The 23,562-nt window shown below is 36.3% G+C and overlaps 1 protein-coding gene across 4 annotated transcripts in view; it reads left to right on the top strand.

Annotated features, from left to right (window-relative positions):
* LOC141506686 (granulocyte-macrophage colony-stimulating factor receptor subunit alpha-like) overlaps positions 1-23,562 on the top strand; it is a 62,229-nt gene that overhangs the window by 3,805 nt on the left and 34,862 nt on the right. For all 4 annotated transcript variants that reach the window (XR_012473960.1, XR_012473959.1, XM_074213671.1 and 1 more), the window contains exon 2: positions 6,410-6,473. The gene's annotated coding sequence lies outside the window, so the exon portion shown is untranslated. The remainder of the gene's footprint in view (positions 1-6,409; positions 6,474-23,562) is intronic.

The raw sequence follows: 23,562 nt of genomic DNA, 5'->3' as shown, positions 1-23,562 counted from the left end.
GAAGAAAAAGAGAAAGAAAGAGAGAAGAGAAAGAGAAAGAAAGAAAGAAGAAAAGAGAAAGAAAGAAGAAAAAGAGAAAGAAGAAAAGAGAAAGAAAGAAGAGAAAGAGAAAGAAGAAAAAGAGAGAGAAAGAAAGAAGAAAAAGAGAGAGAAAGAAAGAAGAAAAAGAGAAAGAAAGAAAGAAGAAAAGAGGAAGAAAGAAAGAAAGAAAGAAAGAAAGAAAGAAAGAAAGAAAGAAAGAAAGAAAGAAAGAAAGAAAGAAAGAAAGGAAGGAAGGAAGGAAAAAAGGAAAAAAAGAGAAAAAGTAAGAAAGACTAGATTGGGAATGAAAGTGAGAGTATAAACCTGAGTCCTGAGTCAAGTAGCAAGTGTTTGATTACCAAATAAATGAATGAACGACTGCCTTTTCTGCAGACTTGTTGAGTACAAAGTACAAAGAGAGCTACTTTTCCCAATATCATCATTTTAAAAATGCAAACTGTTCCAGCTAGGCAACCAATGAAAAGAGGCTACTCCCAAGCACATGGTAGAAGAATGCAGAATTTAATAAACTGGTAGTTGATGTCTCCCATCTGACTGCTTCCATTTCAAGTAATCTGGACATGCTACAAAAACTTGTTAGACTAATGTTACAGATAAAACTCCTAATTCTGGAGGGGCATTGTAACTTCTGCACCAACTTTTGTTGCAAAGAATAAAAAATTGGAAAACTGCTGTGGCCCTTTCTCCAGCTAAACTGCCAAACATTCAAACTCTAATACAGAAAGTGCAACTACGATGGGTTGGACATATTGTTAGAATGCCAAGTGTACACTTGTCCAAAAGACTATTTTAAGAACTCACAAAGGGCAAGCACTCACAGTGGGTCAGAAGAAGTGATACCCAGATACCCTGAAGGTCTCTCTTAAGAACCGTGGAATTGATTATGCAGTACGGGAGACACTGGCACAGGACTGCCCAGCACAGTGTGCCCTCATCAGAGAGGGTACTGTGTTCTATGAGCAAGGTTGAATTGAAGGAACTCAAAGGAAATGGGAGATACATACCTTTAGGGTACCCACCCCAGGTGTTCACAAGGACCATTTGTGCCCAACCTGTGGTAGAGCTCATATTGGTCTGATCCGCCACAGTTGGACACACTGTAAATTGTTTCAAATATAGTGATGTCAGTTTGGTCTTCTTTGATAACAAAGAATAAGAACCAGCCATTCCAGGTGCTATAATAGAAATAGCTCCCTGGTTTGGCTGGTATCTTTTCTTCTGCAAGTCTGCACAAAAGGCAGTCACTTCATACATTTATTTAATATGAACATTGTCCACCAGGCGGCACTAACCTCAAGATACTAGCAAAGTGATTTTCTCATAGATTATCAGTGGCACAGTATGTGCTTTCTCATGGTATTTGTACTGTTCAACAAGAACATTCATGGGGCAGCGAGGTGGCACGGTGGATAGAGCACAGGCCCTGCAGTCAGGAGGACCTGAGTTCAAATGCAGCTTCAGACACTTAATAATTACCTAGTTTTGTGGCCTTAGGCAAGCCACTTAACCCCACTGCCTAGCCAAAAAAAAAAAAAGATTGAAAAAAACAAGAACATTCATCTACAAAGCATTGCTCCTACCATGAGCAAGGCTGAGCAACTTTAATTGCTCTTAGTGATAGGTTTTGAAACAGCCTAGGGGATGTGATAAAGGAATATCACTCAAATATAAAATTATGGAGAAATCTCAATTAGTTTTCTTAGTGGCTTTTCACCTGCCCTGAATCTGGAAAATCTGCTATCAGTTGACCTGATTTAGATGCTTGAGTTATCAGTGGTCACATAGTTTAGTGGAAACATATAGGAACTATTATGCAGCAAAAATGTGAGGCAATTTGCTTCTCTCCCCCCCCCCATCACATTACCTTCATGCCCCTACTCCCATCACTCCCACACCAAACCTATAAATCAGCTCTGAAAACAGAAGAAATAGGGGAAGTAACAGGTGTTAGAAGCTGTCTCTCTTACCAACACTACTGTGGGTCTAATATTCATTCCATCACTGAAACACTCCAGTATCTCTTTCAACTTATGCTTTGCCATACCTACCTTTGACTTCAGTAGCAGCAATAAAAATTTTCAACAGAGAACAGCAGGAAGGCAGCAAGGGTTGCCCATCCCATCATGGAAAGAATGGAGTGATGCCTTAGAAGTAGGGATATGCTGATACTAACCCAAACAATGTTCTCAAGAGCTGATTATTAAATTTTCAGGGAGATTTTGCACCTAAGAAATTGGTAAATGTTTCCTATCAGGGATTGATTTATTTGTTATTTATTTTCACTATTTTTATTTTTATGATTCACTTATTTCTAGGCTAAAGAAAGTTTAGAGAAATTATTTATAGTCCAGATTGTTTTAAAGTGTATTGTGAATACATTGCCATCCAACCACCCTAGAGTCAGTTGTTCAATATTTTCCAATACTTCATTGCCTTCAGTCCATTCAAGAGCAAAGTAACAGGAAACTTGGTGATCTTGATCTAAGGAGTCTTTGTCCCTATATATAGCCACCAGTTTTGCCAACAGCACAGACAAGAGCAAAATAACATCTACCCATAGGGAACTTACATTCACATGGAGAAAGATTTAAAAAAAAACTAAAGAGATTGGGAAAGTGGAGAAATTAAGGTACTAATGAAGGAATATGATAGAAAAATCCAGAAAATGAAGTATGACTGTTCTGGATTCTTTCTCAAAATAAAAATGTTGAGAAGAACACAATGATGGAAGCAAGAGACTAAAGGAAGAGAGGGAGAAGGCATCTGCTATTTTGTGACAAAATGCAATGTAGCATGACCCTTCCTTTTAAATAGAGATTCTAAAAGAATTCACCAATAGGGATTTATCATGCCAAGTAACTCCTAAGGCTGATTGCCCATCTCATTTTTTTCATGGTCTTCTATAGCTATCTATAAAGAATTCATCAAAATGCCTACAGTTTATCTCACTGAAACATCTTAAAATTTCTGAGTTTACAGAATTGTTTCCTAGAGCTGAGAGAAATGTATTTAACCACCAGCTAGCACTTAGTCCAAGGTCACACTAACCCTGGTAGTTTGCACATCCTAGGAGGGTGAAGGTGGTGCCCTTATTTACAAAGTGCAAATGACCTATCACTTAATTCTACTTCTCTGTGAAAAGTAATACTAATTCTTTTTTTCTTTTTTGATTTTTCAAGGCAATGAGGTTAAGTGGCTTGCCCTGGGCCATACGGCTAGGTAATTATTAAATGTCTGAGGTCGGATTTGAACCCAGGTACTCCTGACTCCAAGGCCAGTGCTCTATTCACTGCACCACCTAGCCGCCCCTAGTACTAATTCTTAGTGAAGGAATTGTATGAACTTGTGAAACTAGCCAAGCAGAAATAAGCACTTAAGCCCATACTCATTAGAGAATTCTTCCACTTTTCTATCATTAGTTCATAGATATTTAATCTTTGCATAATGAAGTTAAATTTCCATTTGTTATTGTTAAGTCATTCAATTGTGTCCAACTCTTCATGACTTCCCTGAGTTTTTGAGGAAAAGATACTGGACTGGTTTTCTATCTCTCTTTCTCTAATAAAATCCAGAGAATCCCCATAGAAACAGAAAAATAGGCCTAAATACTACATGCAGTTGTCTTTACCCAGTACAGGACTGATAAGCAAAAAAACTGAGTTTTAAACCTCAATTCTATAAGTTTCCAACTCAAGATCTAGAATTTCTGGTCAAGGCATATTAGTTATAAGGGTTCATTTCTTTCTCCTTTTATTTCTTATTTTAATGGGTTGGACATTGAGAAGTGGGAAATAGAAAAATATATTATTTTTAAAATAAGATAAAATAGATTTTTAAACAAATTAGAGGCATATAAAAACAAAAGAAACCAATAAAAATAAATTTTAGCCTAGAACTATCCAGAGGATCAAGATGAACCATTTGAGTCCCCCTTTGAGTGTGTAAAAGAATATGAACAATTGAGTTTTCACAAAAGAATTGATTCATGTTTCTAATAAGCCTAATCCTCAAATGGCCAATGCAGAAATTGAATCTGAAATTCTAGAAATAGGAAATGAACTTGGGACCTCAGGGGATTCTGGAGAAGAAAAAGTTTTTCTCAGCCTGGACTGTCCTCTTGCTGTCAACAACCTCTGATTTTTTTCTGATTACTCTTTGTTTTTGTTCATGGAATAGGATGGAAGAGCCCAACCTATAATAATCTACCAAGTAACCAGTTTCCCCCTCCCCCATGAAGGCAATGTGAAGGGTACCACTCCCACTCCCCTAGCTAACATCTACCTAGAATGCAAGCTAGAATCTGTTACAAGAAAAGAAAGAAGTGTTCATTTAAATATGAATTAATCAGTTTCTATCTAAAAACTGAATAAAGAAATAATAGATTTCAACTCTCTACTCTCTTGTCACTGTTACTTATAGCTGCTCCTCATGTGAAGCAAATTGGATCTCCACTATCTAGCCTGCAACCTGGATATAGAGCAAGCACTATAAATGTATAAACCAATACAGCAACGTGTGGCCATAAGTAGTACATGGCAATCAGGTTTTGTCCTAGGGTACTGACATGGGGGGGAAGAATAGGGCAGAGAAGGATATGTTTCCCCTTGAGACGGTTGTGCAGGATGGTCCCGACAAAGGGACAATATTTTCTTCTTCAAGTCTACTTGCAATCACCAACATGTCAGTACAATAGCACCCTATCAGGGTAGTCCACCCCTATCAGGGTATCACACTGCAAGCCTGAATTTGGCAGCAGGATCATCATGGAAAGGCGCCTGAATATTTCTTTCCTCATCTAACTTTTCAAATCAATTTATCCCTGCATAGCCTTGGGGAAGAAGAAGGAGTTGAGGTTAAGATGGCATAAAACTCTTTTAAAAAGAAAGAAAAGAAGCAATATGCCTATATCCAGGATGGTTTGGTTTGGTTTTTTCTTTGTAGGGAATAGGGGCAGAGTTCATATCTCTGATTTCACTGATGTAGGAAACTCTCAGTAAGAAGGATGACCCTACCAGTTCACATCTGTACCTGTACACATCTGAATTTTTGACTGAGATTAGAGAGCTGACTGGGAGACAATAAGTGATTAAGTGACTTTTCAATGATCAAATAATCAATATGAATCCAAAAAGGGACTGGAAGACATGTTTTATACTGTCTCCCAGGCTGGCTCTCTATCTGTCAAACTAACCTGACTTACTGAGTAATCAGGAATCAATAGAAGTTCTCATATGCATGTGATAGGACTCTAATGTTTATCAAATATGTAAAGTAATTAGGTGGTGCAGTGGATAGAGCACTGGTCTAGAAGTAAGGAAGACAAGAGTTTGAATCCAACCTCAGACACTTCTCACTTACTACCTGGTTTGACCTTGGGTAGGTCACTTAACCCTGGTTATCTTGTATCCAGGGCCATCTACAGGCATCTTGATTTATATCTGACCAATGAAATCAGATGGCTCCAGAAGAGAAAATGAGGCTGGTGACAGCACAGTACCTCCTCACTCAAACCCAGTTCATGTGCTTGTCACAGGATCACCTCGCTGTCATGGTCCTCTTCTAGAATGAAGGACAAATATTATTACTATTACAAAGTATATAGTTCTTTTCTTTTTAGTTTTTTTTTTTTTTTTTGCAAGGCATTGGGGTTAAGTAGCTTGCCCAAGGCCACACAACTAGATAATTATTAAGTGTCTGAGGTCAGATTTGAACTCAAGTACTCCTGACTCCAGGGCCAGTGCTCTATCCACTGAGCCACTTAGCCACCCCTTACAAAGTATATAGTTCTATAAGCGCCCTGAGGGCAGGAATGATTTTGCTATTTCTTTGTGGCTTGTATTTCTTTCAGTATTTTATATTTTTCTCTCAATATTTTCATTTTCTTCAGGGTAGGTAGATATTTTCATGAGACAGCTAAGTGGTATAATAAACAAAATGCTAGACTTGAAATAAGGAAGACCAGAAATCTGGCCTTAGACACTTACTAGCTATGTAACCTTGGGCAAGTCATTTTACTCCCATATACCTCCATTTTCTCACCTTACCCCACCAAGGGGGATGATCAATGAGATATTTACAAACACAATTTGTAAATCTCAAAGTATCATATAAACATTAACTAGTAAACTAACTGTGACCAAAATATTCATCTCATGATGAGCCTATTTGAGCTTACCTGAACTGACTTTCAATCAACAATTTGCTCCCCATATCTGATGCCTTTATAATCTGGAAGAATCCTTTACAGGAACAGCCATCCAGAACCCAATCAAGTTCACGTCATGATGACTTTTGGACAAAGACAGATACATTTATATAAACACAAATGAAATACAAATACACAAATGTATTTTCTTTTTTCTTGTAGGACCACTTTCACCAATGTGCAGTGCTTCAGACTGAGGACCTGACAAGAGCAGGGTACAATAAAGGTAACAAGTTAGCAAAGGATTCTAAATTTTTGGATATCTTATACATGCTTGCCTCTAATGTATGCATTGTAGTATCTAAGCATAAGTCTCTTTCTATGGAGATTCTCTGGATTTTATTAGAGGAAGAAATGGAAAGGATGTGAACCCTAATGACAAAGTGGAAAAGGGAGAGGTATAGTGGTCTATTCACCTTTACAATCTCCCTCCTCACAAGAGGTTTGGAAAATAGTGCTGGGTTATAAGGAGCCACTAGAGGGCAGCACAACTTCAGTTGTGAAGTATGAACAAGGCGGCTTTAATTATTAAGGAAGTAAAGGAAACATATTTTGTCACCTCCTAAAGCAATAAACGATATTTGTTACAAAAAAAATGACTTGGAACCAGTTTCATAAATTAGGAGCATAATTCAAAATATTTCAGAGTATTTTCAGTTTATTCTAATAGCAGAGTATAGTTCTGTCATTCATATATTTATCTAAAGATTTTAAATTTATTTTCAACTCTGAAATAATCTAATTCAAGAAATAACTAGCTACTATGTTCTAAAATGTTTTTAAAGATTTTTATTAATAAAATATAGCCTTGTACAAATACATTTATTTATACAAATATATCATATATTATTTAACATATATTTATACTTGATATTTGTATAATATATTATATCATATTAAAAATATATAATTACATATGTAATGATTTTTTTACTGATTATACTGAGTCTTATTTTGCTAGTACATTTTTTCTTCAAAGGTTTTCATCATTTTATTTATCTTACATAAATTTATTATCTCTTCTTTTCACATCCCCTCCCAATTGGATCAATGGAAAAAAAATTTAAATAAATCTTCATGAAAAATATGCATAATCCAGCAAATAAATTCCCAAATGTCCATGGTCAAAATTCTTCATTTTGATTCCATCACCTTCTTGGTAGGGCTTCATCTTCAGTATTTTGCTATCATTTGCCGATGACCTACGATTGAAATAGATATTTCCTAAAGATCGCAATATTTCTCATTATTAAATGGGAATGATATTGTATCATATGTCTCAAAGAGTTGTTGTGAAGAAAGTGCTTCATGAACTTTAAAGAACTATATTCTAAAATATTTATGGCATCTGTCTTTGTGGTGACCAAGTGGAAATTGGGAGGATGCCTAAGAATTGGGTAATAACTAAGCAAGCTGTGGTATATGATTTTAATGTAATACTACTGTTTTGTAATAAATGATGAGCTCAATGTTCTCAAAAAAAAACATAGTGAATATTGAAATGAGTAGAACCCAGGCAATTGTATACAGTAACAGCAATATTGTTATAAGAACAATCTTGAGATAATGAGTCATGTTGACTTATTATAAATACCCAAATTAGCTACAAAGACCATATGAAGGAAGATGCTATCTGCATCTAAAGAAGGAACTGAAAAATAAAAGAATGTGTAGAATATACTATCAGTATATGTATATATGCTTATATACATATTTGAGTCTAATCCTAGCCCTCTCTAGGGTAGGGATAGGGAAGAAAAAAGGAGGGGAAAATAAATTTACATAACTTTATTACATGTTTTAAAAGAATCAAAAGTTGTATATAATAGATTTATAGTTTCATGTGTAATTATTTTTTTAATTATACTTTATTATGGGGGAATTCACATAGATAGAAAGTACCAAAATTAGGGTGTGAACTCAGACCCTCTCATTCTAGGGTCAGTGTTCTTTACATTGTACTGGGATAGATCTATATGTATAATATAGATAGGCAACAAAGTGCAGAGTACAAATAAATTTTCAGGACAGCACAGATATTCTTCATCTATAAACTGCTTCCTATCCAAGGTACAATGTAAATTATTTGGAGCTATCACAGTCACACATATTTAGACAGGGAATTTGGATTGCTACCTGAGGTTGCAAAATCCTCCTTCTTGGAAAGAGCGCCTGACTAATCATTAAAATGTTTTAGAAAGGATTTTGGATTGAAGTTGAGGGGTGATCTAGATGCCCTTAAAATCATATAGGTGGCACAGTGCATAGAGCATTGGATCTGGGGTCCAGTCTCAAAACTAGTCTCTGTCACTTACTAGCTATGTGATCCTCATCTCTGTCAGCTTCAGTTTCATAGACTGTAAAACAGGGGTAATAATAGCCCTACTTCCCAACACTGCTATGAAGATCAAATGAGATATTTATAAATGTGCTAACACATAGTAGGAGCTTAATAAATGTTCATTTCCTTTCTTCCTTTCTCTTGTCTCTGATCATACACACACACACACACATATATATGTATATATATATATATATATACATATATATATATATATATATATATGGCAATGTAAACATGGTGTCATCTCTACTTTCAAAAGGTTACACTCTGACAGAGAGGGGGAGAGCCTGAATGAGGCAAATTCTCTGGAAATGAGCTTCCAAGATAGGATATTAAAGCCAGATGGGAGCTACAAAGAGCACTGGTGGGGGTAACAATTTCTCTTAGTTTATTTCTGGATCTTTCTTTAAAAAAAAAAAAAACAACTTATCTTATCAAAGTTCCTCTGGGTTGGGTGTGAGATCAAACTATCAGGCTCCTCTGTCATCAATTTCAGTGAAAACAGGCTTCCTCCTTTACTCTAGATGAACTTGACTTGAAAAAAGCATTACCCTAGACTGCAGCCCCATCCTCTCCCTGCCCCTCACAACATCCAAACTACTCTCACCTAAATCCAAAGACAGACTATCTGCCTCCTCTTCTACTTCAAAGGTCATACCACTACACTCTTGAGACTCCTACTAAGTTTCTGATCCTGTCTCTATATTTCAGTTTCTCTTCAGAACTGAGATGATGCTTTAGAACCAATGAATGAGTATTCTATTTGCAAAAGTACAAAAGTCAAGAGTGCAAGTCATTGCCCTTTAGCTCTTTGGTAAATTGTTTAAGTTCTCTAAGCTTCTTTTTTTTTTTAAGGTTTTTGCAAGGCAAATGGGGTTAAGTGGCTTGCCCAAGGCCACACAGCTAGGTAATTATTAGGTGTCTGAGGCAGTATTTGAACTCAGGTACTCCTGACCCCAAGGCGGGTGCTCTGTCCACTGCACCACCTAGCCACCCTAAGCTTCTCTTTTAATGAAAATTGAGGTGAGAAGAAGAATTTTGATTCCATCTCACTTTCTCTCAGATGATCAGTTCTACTCACTTCCTCAGGGTTTGAGTTCTCCCTAAAGATTTGGGGGTTTTTCCTATCTTCTCAGCCTCTCCTTTTATCACTACCAGACTAACTCAGAATTCATCCTGGCAGTGGGGGAGGATCCACCATCACTAGGACACCCTACCTAACTTCCCCCCTTCTTTTCCTTGGGCTGAGACTACTCACAAGATTTGGAAGAGATGGGAAACAGCAAATTAATTTCATTTGATGACTGAAGGACCATCAAGCATTACCAAACTACTCTTCCTCTACAACCTGTAGTGTGACACTGTCATGTCAAATGCCTATATAATGTAAGGATCTTTCACCTCTGCATCTGTTCCATCATTACACCCTCAGAATTTGGGGTTCTTTTCATCTTCTCTACAGCTGAATTTTCTCTTGTCTCCACAAATTAGAGCATGAATAACTTTTTTCTATAAGTGCAAGCAGTATTTGTCAGAGTAAAGACTTGTAAATACTTTTTCATTCAATTACACACACACACACACACACACACACACACACACACACACACACATACACACACATAGACATACACTACCCTCATCATCCAGGGAGAGATTGCAAAATGGAGAGCAACAGTCTCTTTATCAATAGTAAGGAAAATATAATTTGAGGAAAAAAGTCTACACCCAGCAATATGACCTGGATGTGATTAATTAGGGTTTCTCTAAAGAACAGAAGAGACAAAAAAATAGGTTACCTATAGGATCTATTCATTAAAAAGAAGTGACCCATAGAGTTCCATGGAGAAATGCTAAGGTGATAAGAGAGCCTGAAAAATATTGTGCACTGAATTTTCACAAGGAGTTGGAGATAACTGTTGAAAGTTATGAGGACACTAAACTGCCTGCCCACACTTACCTTTCTAGATCTAGCCAAAAGAGGTTATTAGTTTTAAAAGCTGAAAGAAGTCACTAGGACCTCTTATTTAGTGTTTCTCAATCAAAACTAGGCTAAGAATCACTAAGTTGTCTAAATCTTGTGTAGGGAGGAAAGTACTAAGCCTCCATAATATCAGCAGCTTCCTGTGACTCAGAAAACAAGGATAGGGAGCCAGAGAGAAGGAATAGTCGGAAAAAGAGGACAAAAAAAAAACAGAAGCCAAGGAGGACAAGTCTACTTCATAAGTTTAAAGGTCTTAAAAAGGTAGTAAAATTTTACTCTAGTCTAGCAATTGGAAAATTTCTTATTCTAACTCTCTCCTATTAGCGATGAGGAAACTGACCCACAGAGCTTTAGAGGTTTGCCCAGGCTGAGAGAATAAGTCAGACAGAAGGAACAAGATCAATGATGATTTTGTCAAATTCTTATCCACATCCCTCTCAGGCTGTCATCTTCATTTCATCTATATTCCATGATACAACTACACTAGAAGCCATCAGTTAGTGATGGCTTATGGATTCTGGATGAGGTCACATTGCCTCTGTTGTCTCTTAGGTATGCCACTCTTATAAGTAAAGAGGGCAGGTAGGTAGCACAGTGGATAGAATACTGGGATTGGAGTTAAGAAAACCAGTTCAAATCTGGTCTCTGATGCTTGCCAGCTGCCTGGGCAAGTCATTTAACCCTCTTTGTCTCAGTTTTCTCATCTCTAAAAACAGCTGGAAAAGGAAATGGCAAACTGCTTCAGTATCTTTGCCAAGAAAATCCCAAATGGGGTCACAAGGAACTGAACACAACTGAGCAACAATAAATTACAGAAATTCTAATATAGGAGACCTTTGCTACTTCAAAGATGAATGAGATTATTTTGTTCATAATATTTCTCTTGGTCTTTGTTCAGGTGAAAAGAGGAAATTTTTCTAGAGTTAATATAACTAATAAAATCCTGTTTCCCTCTACTTCTTCCCTCTTCTTCTTTAGATCTTGGAGACTCATGAATATGCATTTCCTTTCTTTTCATCCTAATCTTCTTTTCTGGGGAAAGGTAAAGATAGATGAACTGCTAGAAAAAACCATACACATCTGTATATCTCCCCCAGAACCTTGCACAATCCATAAGATTAGCACATGACGGATGCCGAAAAACAAAAAAATTCACTGTTACAGTCCAGAAGTAAAACTCTGCTTGCATGGATAAGGTTCAATTTAGAAGCAAGAACAGTGGTTCTCGGTAGTTATATCTTTTGAACTTATGCCCCCACCCAATATTTCCCAGAATCATCAGAATTTGATTTACTTTGAATCTTCCTAGAGCAGCTAGAAGGAGCTGTGAATAGAGTTCTGGCTGGAGTCAGGAGGAACTGATGTCAAATTTGGCCTTAGACACTTAATTAGCTGTGTAAAACACTTAATGCTGTTTGCCTCAGTTTTCTCATCTGAAAAATGAACTAGAGAAGTAAATGGCAAACCACTCCAGCATTCTTGCCAAGAAAACCCCAAATACATTACAGTCAGACACATCAAAAGGCGTTTCTGAAGCATTTGACAAGTATTCATTTGTATGTCCCAGGGCCACAGGCAGTCCTCCTGACCTGTGCCTTGCCACTAATCTTCAATGATTCTAAGTCTAATGACTTTGCTCAGTCCTGCCTCACTAAAATCTGATTCATTTGCAAGTTGAGACCTCACCTTCCTGATGTCATTGATCCTCTTCGAGACCAACAACAAATGGTGTCTACATAACTTTCGGGAGAGACCCCTTCAATTCCTTTAGAAGCAGTCGGGCTATAAAACAGAACAAATAAAAAAAATAATAATAATCTGCAATAGTATAGACAATTCTCCTTCCTGCTTGGTGATTACAAGGACCTATAGAATTTTATAGACTTATGTAACTCTCTGGGATCCACTGCCAACAAAGTGAAATCATTAAAGTTCTAGAGCCAAACAACCCTTCCCTATTGATGAACTCAACCTGCTCTTAAGAAACTTATAAGTCTTTAAAAGTTATAGCATCCTACAATTGAACTGTACCTCCCCACCTCCATCTTGAGAAAGCACTTGGAATAACTAGATTCAAACTCCCTTCTCAATTCTACACAATACACATAGCTCCAGGGAGCAGCAAAGACAAAGTTTAAATTTCTTCCTTCCTATCCCAACTCAGTCCTTTGTTATTTACTCTTCAGGTCCAGCTCCTGAGTTGAGAAATTTCTCTTTGTCAAAAACTCAGACACTTCACTGTACTTATATTATTCCAGCAGGTTTCTGCTTAGGCTAACTATCTTTCCATCTGGCACCTTGCTTGAGATGCATATGGTCTCACAGATGGCTAGGGAAGCCAAGTGGCTGTGTGTAGCTGAAAAGTTCTTCCATGTCTGATCTCCCAAATTTCATGCCCCTTCTCCAAACACCCTTTTAAAGAGTATAGTCAAAGTTCCTAGCTGTGAATCTATCTGTATGACCCTGGGAAAGTCACTTAACCTCTGCTTGCTTCCATTTTCTCATTTGTAAAATGAAGACAATTATAGCATCTACCCCCCCCCAGAGTTATTGTGAGGATAAAGTGAGATGATATTGGTAAAGTGTTTTTGGAAAACTCAAAGTACAATGCAAATATTTGCTATTATTCCTATATGATGGAGACCTATCTTAAGTAAATAAAATACCTGAAAATCTAGTTTTATAAAATTCTTCTAGGATTCCTTTAAAATAATGAACTCCCATAAATATACAACCAAATGAGTTCTACTATATCAACACCTTGATTGGGTTCCCCAGATGTCTTTCCAGAAATGCAATAGCCCTTCCTTTATTTGTCTAGACATCATGAAGCTATATTTAGACATCATGATTATCTTCCAGTCATCTCTTACAGTCATAGAATCCTTGATGACATGCTTTACTCCTCTTGGGAGTTCCTCATAGAATGCTCCCACCAGCTGTATACTTTTACATTGACTTTCTGTGATACAAAGGTCATAGTTCTTCAGTTTTTTAGAAGAAATGGTTCCAGGTTTCACTGACATATAGAAATATTAGTAAAACTTTTATACTGAAAAATAGTTCATTGCTTTTATGGAAAGATTGGGGTCACAAAAAAACCTGGCTTTGCATTCTCCCATTGCAATTTATCCCAACTCTTTTCCAACTCTGGACTCAAGTCACTGTCCATCTGCATTGTCTACCTAAGTTATATAGATAAATATAGATAGATAAGTTATATAGATAGAGTTATAGTTATATAGATAAAGATAGATAGATAGATAGACAGATGGATAGAGATGGATAGAGAGATGAGAGAGAGAGAGAGAGAGAGAGAGAAATTTTGCAATCTTTCTAAGATATTCATTCAAATACACAATGAAATCTGAGTAATGGACATCCTCCATCCATTTTGTCTTTCCTATGTAAACAGATCAAACTTATTGGAATGATTACCAATCTCTTCAAGGAAATTCTGAAGTGGTTTAGGGCATGATGGTTTCAGTAAAATGTCATCTGCAAATAAGAACATCTGAAGAATCTCTCCATCCCTAGGAAAGGAAAGAAAGAGTTCATTTTTGTTAATGGACTTTTTGATGAATTTTGATTGAAATTCTAGTTATAAACATAATATACATGCTTTTTGATAATATATATTGAGGAAAGCAAACCATACTTATATTTCCTTTTTGTAGCCAATACTAAACTTATAGATTATACTCCATACACTCTTAAGTAGTCATAGTGGATATTGTAACTATGAAACAGATTGTGGTCTATGTAACTATGAAATAGATTGTATTTCAGATCCATAGATAATCATTAATACTCTCTATAAAAGGGACTACATAGTAAACCAACAATACATGATGACTGGAGAACATTTTTCCACCCTCTAGACCACAAAAATCTATTTATTACTTTTTTTCCTTAATGAATCCCATGCATCTCCCATATAGTTGTTGGTTTTTCATATTTAAATATTTCCATTGACTTCTGTGGGAAAAAGACTGCCCTAGCCAATAGAGATACAATGATAAAAGCAAGAGTCTCAGACCTCAAATAGTTCACATTTCATTGGGGAAATATAGCATGTAATCAGAAAAAATGATAATAGAAAAAGCAAAGGAGGGGAATTACACTAGAAACTGGTGTGAGCAAAAGATATGAACCATAAGAGGTGGTATCTGCGTGAGTCTTCAAGATAGACAATAACTTTTAAAATGAAAACTCCTGCTTCTGCACCAATTGGAAATCCTAGACAAATAAACTTTGAAGGGATCAACCCATAGTCCCTCATACCATTCTGCCCTATTTTTAGTTGTCTTACCCCCCCCAAAAAAATGTATACTTCCCTCCTTCCCAGAAAAAGAGCAGTTTTCATCACCAAAGTTAATTCTGCCTAGAAAGTAAACTCTATGTTTCAGGGCTCTGTGGAACATATTTATATTTTCCCTTTTAGAAGAAGACAGACCTGAAGCTTCCTTGAAGAGCCTGCTTAGAGTGAGTTCTGACCAAGACAGCAACCCATAAAGGTTACAGTCAAGTCCAGGTTCCCTAAGAAACTCCCAGCAAATATTTAAAAGGGCACTAGAGGAAGCAATGATCAGTAAAAAAAAGGGAAAAACCAGAAAACTTCTCCATTCAGCCAAGGATTATACTAAAAGCTCACCAGAAGCCAGACTGCTCTGAACTTGTGAAGCCTAGAGCTAGTTCAATCTCTAGTAAAAGTGACACTAAATAGACATTGTTACTTATGCTCTAGTCTATTGGAGATATATTAAGGATTAAAATTCATTCCTAACAGGTCACTACTAAAATATACATATGGATCTGTCCCAAGCAGTACATCAAGGACCAGTAACTGAGGGAAGAGATAGATCTAAACACAGAAATCTAAATATGACGAAAAACCACTATTGTTAAACAAAGCTGATTTGACTAATCTGGACTAAGACAGTATCACCACAATTAAGTAATAGCAGAATCCTAGAAAAAAAAGAAAATGAATCATTTGACCACAGATACCAAAAGCAAATTGAAGAAATGAAAAGAGACAAAAATAAAATTAGAATTCCCAGATGAATCAGGTGTTTTCCACCCTCTGCTCTTCTTTCCTCGGACTAAATGATTTAGGAATTAAAATTAATGTTATATTAAATCCACTCCAACAAGAACTTTAGATTTAAAAAATTTTAATAACACCCCCTATTTTTAAAATATGTCTTAAATTAAGCAATGAACTACCACCAGGACTTAATAGAATTCAGTCCTCGTTTTTTAGTTTGTTGTTTTTTCCTTTTTTTCTTTTTTTGCTGCTGCTGATATATGTTTGAAGAAAGGATGCATATTATATGAAAAAATATGACTACAAAACATCCTCATTAGTTCTGTAAGAAAATCAGTCAATTCGCTCAAATCTGATCAGGTTTATTAGGGCAGTCACAATCAATAAACAAAATTACTCTCCAAATTCTGTAGCAAATTTTTATATGCAAGATCATTGATCTTAATAAAAATATACTTTAACAAATTGAAAACTGTTAACTCAGATTTCTCCTTTAAAATATGGGTTGTATCAAAAGCACAAAATTAAAAATCATGATAGTAGAGGGAAATATGAATTCCATTCTTGCTGAATATTCATTAATAAAAATTAATTTGAATTATATGTCTCTCCAAAGTTCTCATGTTTGAGATCCATGAACCCAGAATAATTTCCAAGGTCATGAAACAAAAGATCTACATGCCACCAGCTAGTGGATGTATATTACTCTCAGTATGAAAATAAAGAGGAAAAGTGTGTAACTATCTTTAAATCCTTCCATATGAATTTCCAGTCTATCAGTTTTCATTCTAGGCCTTAATTTTATTAAAGTCATGCACACAAATATTTGGCATTGTAATATAATACCATTCCCCTATCTTGTGATACCATGACATTAACAGCATAGGGGGAAGTCTATAGATCTAACTTCATTACTTTACCTTCTTTCCCTCTACCAATGTATGAATTAGCTCCTTCTTGAGAAAAAAGATGATTATATTTTGATATATTCTCATGATATTTTTATGATCAAATTTTATATGAATCAAAGCTGGCTGAGAGCAAAAAGAGCCTTCTCCAGTTTCCTCAAAGAGCAAACTCTTCAATCTAATCACCCTATCTGCCCACGAATTTCTCTTCCTTAGACATCTTTTCAGTCAGATACTATTATTCATAGATAATCCAACAAGTAGGTTGAATTGAAAAGGGGAAGGCTTGATGGAAAAGATGAGCTCAATTTCAAACATGTTATACCTCAGATGACTACAAAATGTTCAGTTTGAGATGTCCAATAAGGAGTTGGAGATGAAAGCTTAGAGTTTAGGAGAGAAATTAGATCTTAAAATCATTGGCAAAGAGACAGACTAGAATTAAATCCATGGGAGTCAATGAGATCACCAATTGAAGTAGTATAGATGGACAGAAAAGGGTTCATGAAAAGAGCTTTGATGCCTACATTAGAATGGCCTAGATGAAGTTCCAGAAAGGAGAATGAGGAGAGAATTGTAGACTGGTATAAAGAGAACAAGGAAAGAACAATTTCATGGGAATGAAGAGAGAAGAAAATATCAAGGAAAAGAAGGGGATTAACAGTGTAAAAGGCAGTAAAGTAGGATGAGGTTTGAGGAAAAAGCTAACAGATCTGTTGGTTAAGAGATTGTTTGTAATTTAGGAGAAATTTAAGTTGAATGGTGAATGTGGAAGCCAGGTTGTGGAGAGTTTAAGAGAAAGAGAGCAAAGGAAGTACAAGCATTAATTGTAAATGACCTTCCCAAGGAGTTTAACCATGAAAAGTAGGAAAGATAAAAGAGATAGCTAGTGTGAACTGACAGATCAATTGAGGCTTTGGGAGAATAGAAATGTTTGTAGGCTATACAGAAATAGCTAGAAACAGATTAGTGAGAAAGTTAAGCTGAATTGTTAAGCAGAGAAAGGGGAGAAGAGGGAGGTAATCTGCTAAATCATAAGACAGAATGCAATGGGATCCTTCTTGTGTAGTGTTTGCCTTGGTCATGAAAAAGGCAACCTCTTTGTCAGAGACAGGGATTAAAGAAGAGATAGTGAGGGTAGACATAAGGTAGTTACTTTCAAAACTCTAATTAGGAGGAGAAAGAACATATACAACAGAGTTCAGCTATGGAGCAAAAAGAAAGGTCCAGAATTCTTCAGACAACCTAAATAATTAAGATAACAGTACTGAGAGACTGAAAGGAAAGACACAGAAACAAGGAAGATGGTAAGATCTGGAAGATAATAGAAGGCAGAGGCAGAGCAGATGTAAGGCTCCTCATCTCATTAGAAAGAATGGAACATGACTTTCATTTCATTCAAACTGTCACGAGTAGTCCAACAACCCAGACAATGTGTCATTCCTGTGCAATCATCCCAGGTGGGTTCTCAACTGGCCAGGCCAGGGGAGGAGCAAAAGTAAGAAATTTGATTGATTGAAACTGCTCTACCCTCCCCCAGACAGTTCCCATGCATACTGGGAGTAGCTGGGTATTGTGGGAGGAGGAGAATCAGGGAACAAAAGTGGGGTTAGAATTGCCTCTGGTGATGGCACTTCTACAGACTTTGTGGCCATTCCAAATAGATTCAGAGTCCATATATAAATTATGTCATCCAGATGTAATCACAACTACCTATATGGAGTAGGCAAACAAAAACAAAGGCATAACTAATATCTCCTTGTTCCTAAAGATCATGCCTGAGGGGGTTAGTCTGCTGGACCCATAGACAAATCAGATCAATTAGATTAGAAGATCAATTAACTTTATTGACAGCCAGATCATATTATTGCATTTGTAGTCCTTTAAACCTCTGGAGCTTTGTCAGATAAATTGCCACATAGCTTCACCTTTCTTTGTGAAGTTAATTTTTTGAAACTCAGTTAATAGGATGTTAAAAAGTGACAGGGTCAGACCGGCAGAATAAACTGTCTGAGGTTAGCCACAATAACTGCAAGAATGCCTTGAATAAGGGGGCGGCTAGGTGGCACAGTGGATAGATCACCGGCCCTGGAGTCAGGAGGACCTGAGTTCAAATCCAGCCTCAGACACTTAATAATTACCTAGCTGTGGGCCTTGGGCAAGCCACTTAATCCCGTTTGCCTTGCAAAAACCTAAAAAAGAAAAAAAAAGAATGCTTTGAATATCTTCACCACACACACACACACACACACACACACACACACACACACTGACACTTGTGCCCCTTTCCCTCTCCATGCAGTCTCCTCTGATACATAACAGGAAATCAACTCAAGTTCAGCTAACATGGATTCAGATAAGGAGCATGAGAAATGTCATTGCTATCATCTTCACTTGCTCCCTTACCAAGCTGTGTGAGAGGGAGTTGAGTAAGAAATTCATACAACCTGCCTGGGACAGAATTCATGAAAACCCATCTCATACCAAGATGATATCAGAGGGGAAGGAGATCCAAGGAAAATAGTAGCCCTCATACTATTGTACTTCCTAGAGCTCACTTAACCTCTTACCAGGGTTTTTCTACCTACTGAAATCAGGTTAAGGGAAAAAACTAAGTGCAAGAATTTAACATAGCAAAAGTAAGAAAAGGGTAATAACAACACCCAATAGTTTCTACATGGAATTTGGGTTAACAATTAAAGTTAACTGAGTCAGAAGATTGCCCCAAAAAGAAGACTCCTTCATGACATAAAAGAACTGGGTATACTTAGAGACCCCTCTTTTGTATAGCTCATTACCCTCAACCACCTTTAACCTAGGAACAGAAGTAGTTGGCACTTCCCAACAATGGCAATCAACTACAACCTTTCCAAGAACTCAAGGCTTTACAAATATCAAAACTTTTTAAATCTTAACTTAGAATACAATAGATATATTTTACATTTAGGGATGGATATAGAAATAGCTCATATCTCAGTCACTAATCAATATATGTACCCCTGAAGAATAGCTAACCCTCCCCATAAAAATAAGACCAGGACTTTGTGACTCAAAATTTACAGTAATTTCTGATTATCATTTACCATCAATCTTTCCGTTGTACTTCCTAGAACTCCTCAGGAAGAAATAAATTGCTACCATTCTGCAGTAAATAGCATTTGTCACCTTCCCCAAAGATCAAACAGTTGTCCTGTATAGAGAACCACTCTGAAGTAATAATGACACCCAAGAGTTTCTACATGGAATTTGGGTTAACAATTAAAGTTAATTGAGTCAGAAGATTGCCCCAAAAAGAAGACTCCTTCATGACATAAAAGAAGTGGGTATACTTAAAGACCCCTTTCTTGTATGGATCATTACCCTCAACCACCTTTAACCTAGGAACAGAAGTAGTTGGCACTTCCCAACAATGGCAATCAACTACAACCTTTCCAAGAACTCAAGGCTTTACAAATATCAAAACTTTTTAAATCTTAACTTAGAATACAATAGATATTATATTTTACATTTAGGGATGGATATAGAAATAGCTCATATCTCAGTCACTAATCAATATATGTACCCCTGAAGAATAGCTAACCCTCCCCATAAAAATAAGACCAGGACTACTTTGTGACTCAAAATTTACAGGAATTTCTGATTATCATTTACCATCAATCTTTCCGTTGTACTTCCTAGAACTCCTCAGGAAGAAATAAATTGCTACCATTCTGCAGTAAATATCATTTGTCACCTTCCCCAAAGATCAAACAGTTGTCCTGTATGGAGAACCACTCTGAAGAATCTCAAGGAAGTCAAAGAAAAGTTCACTTTTTAGACTGTCCAAATAAATCTTTGTTTTCAGTTCTAGATTGGGTTATGATTTGTTAGCATAGTACCATGTTTTATCTAATGGAAAAAGCAGTATTTTTTAAATATGTCAATGCACTTGAATCTTAGTTCTGTCAATTTACTTGTATGACTTTGAGCAAGTCATTTTTCTCATCTGTAATATGAGTAGGTTGGAATAGATGACCTCTAAAGATGTCTTCCTGTTCTAATGTTATAATTCTAAGGTCTGTGGATTACAAAAAAAAAAAATAGACTTTGCAAGACTATTATTTCAGCATCACTCCCCTTTGAAAATGAAACCTTGCCCTGGGCAAACAGATATCTTTGGGCTATATAGATGATATTTTTATCCATTAATCCTAGGAACATCATATGTCACTAGCCAGATAGTTAGGACAACTCTCCTGTGACTCAATGTCACTTCTGCAAACTTAATATACCAACCCTCTCAAAGGAAGCACCTGTCCATGAACATGTTGGTCTATAGACCTACATAAATGGGGTTGTCTCATAATGGAGGAGGTGGTGCTTATACCCTAGGGATCTTCAAGAATGAAGAAAAGGAGTTACTTCTGAAATTCCAAAGCCCACACCACTAGACAGCTATGGTTCTCATTCCAAAACAAACCTGTATAAAGCCAAGCTTGATGAATAAAGGCATTTTTGGTACCATTGAAATAATTAAAAATTAACATTTATTATTTATTAACATACCATTAGCGATACATATTTTAAAAGCTGCTTTTTGATACCACTAAGCCTGTCCTGAGAATATTTAGCAAAGTGTGGTTAAAATATTCTGGTTTGATATCTTCATGAGGATAGTATAAAATGGGTATAAATTTCTTAATTCCTACCATAATGATAAATATTTATTTATAAAATTTATGGAGGCAACTAGGTAGCATAATGGATAGAGTACTGGACCTGGAATCAGGAGGACCAGAGTTCAAATGTAGCCTCAGACACTTAGCAATCACTTAGCTGTGTGACTTTGGGTGAGTCACTTAACCCCATTGCCTTGCAAAAACAATGAATAAATGAATAAATGAATGAATGAATAAACTAATGAATGAGTGAAATTTATGGAATAAGCATGCATTTGTGTTACATAACATAAAAAAAGATAGTTGCACATGAAACTGCAAATCTATTATATAAAACTTTCTATTTCCTTAAAATATATAATAAATTTATCATATAAATCCCTTCTCTTTTTTTAACCTTCCTTCCTTCCTCCTCCCCCCCCTGCTCTGGAGATAGCTGCCATTAGAAATAAATCAGATAGCTACTGATAGATATCACTGTCTATATATTTTTATGTGCATATATAGATATATACATGCATTTTCATATGCCATATACATATTCATACCTTCATATATAATTATCCTATACATACTTCTGTTTATCAGTTTTCTCTGAGATGCAGATAGCATCTTTCTTTAAATGTCCTTTATAGTCAAATTGTATATTTCTAATAGTCAAAATTATTTATTTGCTCACAGTCATCCTTAAAATAATATTACTGTTACTTTAACAGAAAGTTCTCTTGGTTCTGTTCATTTTACAATGAGACTGCACATATAATAGTATATTGTTGGAATGGAATATTACTGTGTTATAAGAAATAATCAACTTGCTGATCTTATAAAAATATGTATAAATGTGAATTCTAAATTCTCAGCTTTGAGTGAAACACATCATGACAGAAAAATTGTATACGGGGAAAAATATCAGTTGCTCTATTTTGCTTTGAAGTTATCTGGACCTGAAGGAGGGGGATCAAAACAGATAGAATCACTGTTTAAGGTGCATAGAATGATGATATGGAAGAGCTATTCCACCTTCTAGAAGATATTTGTACATTATTCTGATCAGAAGCTGGATAGTTAGTGCATCTTTGAATACATTGGCCTAAAGTTGAATTTCTGCATTCAATTCATACTTTTCTTCTGATCCCTTTAACAATGATAATGATCCCCAGACTCAGAGGGAGGAGATATGGAAGAAATTACTAACAGGAAATTGATACCAAGAGAAGTAGAATGATAATAAGAGAGTTCTAAGTTATCAGCAATAATCTCCTGTTCCTCCTTCAGAGTGACTTCTTACCTCAGTCAGGCTCACTTGCTTTAACTATAGATGCAGATTACTTTGATGTTAGAAACACAATTTGTAAATATGCTACTCTTTGGAGAGTAGTGGATGAAATAAATTTGTAACAAGTGTAATGGTCAGATCAAAAAGTCAGTCATTAATAGTGAATTATTCTATGTAATATTCATATAATAGTCTATAGTCTCTAGGCTCTCACTAGCCTTGGTGTTTGCAAGAATGTTATCCCTACTTGACTTCTGCTTGTTAAGACAGGTTTAGATTCAAAAACTTAAAAAACAAATCACAAAAGAACACATAAAACAAGGCTTCAGTATGTAACCCTTGTGTTAGATGCTTCTTGATAAGAAGGCTGTGTCTACTTTTTGGGAGACCTCTGAAATCTAAGGTTCATTGTCTTCACTTAAGGGGAATCTGGCAATATTGATATTTGGCACCAAGTCTCCTTATAAATTTTAGATTCTGGACACTCAGGTTCACAAAGTTAGGCACTGAAAATACAAGTCTCATATATGTTTATAGATAGTGCTGAGCTTGGAGTTAGGAAGACAAGTTCAAATCTGGCCTCAAAAACTGAGCTTTATAACCCTGGGCAAATCATTTAATTTCTTCTTGCTTCCCCATCTGTTTGGGACAGCTAGGTGGTGCAGTGGTCTTAGAGACAGGAGGATGGGAATTCAAATTCAGTCTCAGACACCCAACACTTACTAGCTGTGTGACCTTGGACAAGTCACTTAACCCTGATTTCCTCATATCCAGGACCATCTCCAGTCATACTAATTCATATCTGGACACTGGACCCAGATGGCTAGTGACTTAGCACAGCACCCTCTCACTCAAATCCAATTCATGTGCTTGCCATGGCATCACTTCCCTGACATTATGATCTTCTTCAAGAATGAAGGACATTAGGGGCAGCTAGGTGGCGTAGTGGATAAAGCACCGGCCCTGGAGTCAGGAGTACCTGGGTTCAAATCCGGTCTCAGACACTTAATAATTACCTAGCTGTGTGGCCTTGGGCAAGCCACTTAACCCCATTTGCCTTAGAAAAAAAAAACCTAAAAAAAAAAGAAGGAAGGA

Source organism: Macrotis lagotis, chromosome 1 (assembly GCF_037893015.1).
Source record: "Macrotis lagotis isolate mMagLag1 chromosome 1, bilby.v1.9.chrom.fasta, whole genome shotgun sequence".
NCBI classification, from domain to species: Eukaryota; Metazoa; Chordata; class Mammalia; order Peramelemorphia; family Peramelidae; genus Macrotis; species Macrotis lagotis.
The sequence above is the reverse complement of the archived record's forward strand: the minus strand, read 5'-3'. Positions and strand labels throughout refer to the sequence as shown.